This window comes from Suricata suricatta, chromosome 14 (genome assembly GCF_006229205.1).
Source record: "Suricata suricatta isolate VVHF042 chromosome 14, meerkat_22Aug2017_6uvM2_HiC, whole genome shotgun sequence".
NCBI lineage: Eukaryota > Metazoa > Chordata > Mammalia > Carnivora > Herpestidae > Suricata > Suricata suricatta.
In genome coordinates this window covers 1,996,164-1,999,866 of record NC_043713.1, presented here as the reverse complement: position 1 = coordinate 1,999,866, position 3,703 = coordinate 1,996,164, and positions in this window count along the sequence as shown.

The window sequence follows — 3,703 nt, the reverse complement described above, 5'->3', positions numbered from 1 at the left end:
GGGACCAGGATGCTCTGGGCTCACCTTGGGACCAGGATGCTCTGGGCTCACCTTAGGGCCATGGTTCTCAGTCTTTACCAAGTGTCTGAGTTACCGGAAGAGCTTGTTAGCCGAGATTCCCGGGCCTCACCTCCGGTATTTCCAGTTCAGTACATTTGGGGTAAAGTACCAAGATTTGTATTTCTAACAGGCTCTTTGGTGATATTGATGCTGTGGGTCCAGGGACCACATTTGCAGACCTACTTCCCTTCTTCATTGGGTTGGAGATGGAGCCTGGGCATTTTTCAAGGCCTCTGGCACACTGCCAGAGTGAAGAGCCATTCAAGCTGAGTGGATGGCCATCTGTAAGCTAAAATGTCTGCGGTTCTCTGAAAAAGTAATTGTTTATGTGAGATCTAAATCGCTTATACTTCATTGTTTACTTTGACCCAATTCATAAAACATCTGTTCATCATATTAGCCTATCTGCCAAAATTTAATATTTTCAAGGTGTGATGGAGTTTGATAACTTACAGGTAAGGATTTCAGAGATCATCATATTTTTCCCTTCAAACAAACAAACAAAAAACCCAACAAAAAAACAAAAACTAGAACAGCTTGGTGGAAAAGAGCACCTGTACATTAATTTGGTCCTCTCCCCCAATATAGAGAGGTGTGAATTCAGCATTCTGGTTGTTACATGTGAATTTTTGAACTCAATGTTTAAGTGAAATACATGCATGTCTTTCTGTGCAGCTGCTGATTTTTAACAGCATTATTATCTCTAAGAGATAAGTGTAACTTCTCTGTGTTTAAAGTTTTCAATGAACTGTCTCTTGATAACTTTGTTATATGGATAAGGAAGAAAATATGTGTTTATTAATTTTTTTATTTTACCAACGTGATCGCTTAAGCGCTGCTGTATAAATAATGATGAGCATGAATCTTCTTATAATAGATGCTGTTACAACTACTCTGTGAAGTTTGTTTCTCTAAAATCTGTCTTATCTGTAAATTTAGCATGAATATCATAACTTTAGCATGAATACCAGTAAACTCACAAAGCCAAACACCAAAAATTAAGAGTTTGTATTAATCCACGTAGAACTGAATGTAGACACCCCAAACCACTCTGTGTTCAGCATGAAGCCTGTTGGATGTGTGATTTGAACCAATTTCTTGAACTGAAAATAAAATATGTCCCTTAAAGTATCCTTACTTACTAATATGTTATTTTCACACAAAGTAATCGCACTATTTTGTAAGGCGTTTCTCTAATGCCTAATACAAAGTTGTTGAATTATATTTGCCCCGTTCTTATGGGGAGAGCTGTTGTGCGGAATACAGGGACTCCCGCCAGAAAACTGACAGCCACGTGGGTCAATGTTTTCTTCCCCCTTTCCCTCTTCCTTTGGTTTCTCCTTCCTTTTCTTTTCTTTCTCTTTCTCTCTTTTTTTTTGAAGTTTATTTTTTCACTTTGAGTTGGGGGGGGAGAGAGAGAGAGATTGAGAGAGAGGGAGAGAGAGAGAGGGAATGCCAAGCAGGATCTGTGCTATCCAGCATGGAGCCTGATGTGAGGCTTGAACTCATGAACTGTGAGATCATGACCTGAGCTGAAATCAAGACCCAGATGCTCAGCCAACTGAACCACCCAGGCACCCCCCTTCTCTATTTTTAAAAAGAATACATATCTATTGTTTTTGTAAAAATGAGACAAGATTACTATAAGAAATTATAAAGAAGAAAGAACCATCGTTAACAACTTCCAAATGTCATTTAAGACACCCCTTCAATGCATATACATAATAACAAAGGATGAAAAGAAAGGATGGAGGGAGGGAGAAGGAATTTCAGAAAAATTAGATAATAATATGCATACTATTTATAAATAAATTTATTAACTTTAAAATTAATTTAATTGGAAAAGTATAAAATAAACTGAAATAGGAAGAAATTTTAAATAGTTGAGCACTGTAAGTTAGAAACAAAGATTATGTAAGGTTAATGGGAGTTGGAGCCACCTTTGTAACTATAAATACATTTAACTTTAGTTAGTATCTAATTTTATTTCTCATAGAAAATTATTTTTTAAAAATCTTAATTCTGTATTTCAGTTGATATATTGTTTATCAGTAGGTTTTTTTTAAGCTCTTTTGTGAGCTCTTTATTCAGATTTATCTTGTCAAGTAGTATTTTGTTCCTCAAAAGATCTCAAAGGGGCTATATTCCTGAGTCATTACATGTTGTAGAAGATTAATCTGTTGTCTTAATACCTAGGAAAAAAGTAAAATATGAAATTATTTCATTGGAGTTGATTTTCATATGTGTCTTTAGATGCAGCTCAGAATTTTGATAATGTTGGGAAGAAGTTGGAAAGTGAACTGATTTTCCCCATTTTAGATAACTAGCCCTTTTTCCCCTTTTGATGCCCACTTGCCTTAAAACATTTTTTAAATGTATTTATTTTTGGAGAGAGAGAGAGAGCGAGAGAGCGAGAGCATGAGCAGGGGAGAGTCAGAGAGAGAAAGAGATACAGAATCTGAAGACAGGCTCCAAGCTCTGAGCAGGCTGTCAGCACAGAGCCTGACAAAGGGCTCGAACCCACGAACCATAAAATCTTGACCTGAGATGAAGCTGGATTCTTAACTGACTGAGCCACTCAGGCACCCCTCCATTTGCCTTTTAAATGTATTGATGCCTGGTATTTTCACCTGAATGGGTGTTTTCATCACCCTCTAATGCCTGAGTGTTCTTCACAAATTGAATTTTGATTCCACAGAACTGAAAAGGATATTCATACTTTCCTAGCCAGTGTTTTCCAACATTTTGGAGTGTAAGGATCTTTGAGGCAAACAACTACCAGACTTTTATATGAGACCAATTGTGCCTTTACTATCTATTGATAGAGAAAAGGCAAGATGAAAAAAAAAAAGGGAGAGAAAAAAACTGCAGACTAGTATCTCTCATGAACATAGATACTCAGCCCTCAACAAAATATAGGCAAATAGCCAGCTGTATTTAAAAAGAATTATACATCACGAACAGGCAGGATTTCTTCCAGATATCCAAGGCTGGATTAGCACTCAAAAACCAGTCACTGTAATCTACTGTATTAGCAGGCTAAGTAAAAAAATCATAGGGTCATAACCGACATAGATAAAGCATTTGAAAAAAATCTAACCCCCATTTATAATTAAAAATTCTCAGCAAGCTAAGAACAGAGTGGAACTTCCTCAACTTGGTAAATCATATTTACATGAAACCTTACCACTTCCATCATACTTAATAGTGAAAGACTGAATGCTTTTCCCATCAAACAGGAAAAAGACAAGGATGTCTGTTCTTATTCAACACAGCCTGAAAATTCCAGCCACTGAACAATCTAAGGGGGAAAAAAGCATCCATCAGAAAGGAAGGGTCAAACTGTATTTGCAGCTGATATGATTGTCCACCTAGAAAAATCCCAAAGAATCTACCAGAAACTCTTTGAATTAATGGATGATGTCAGCAAGGTCACAGGATACAAGATAAATACACAAAATACAAAATGAAAAAAATGCTACAGTGAATCAGTTGCACATTTAAATGATTTATATTTTATTAATCCCAGCACAATTTACATGTATTTACCTGCATTACCAATCCACAGAGTGAGATATAATTTGTTCAGTCTACTGACAGTGCTCTTTTAAACTTAACTTGATCGTTGGAGAAACTTCAGAGC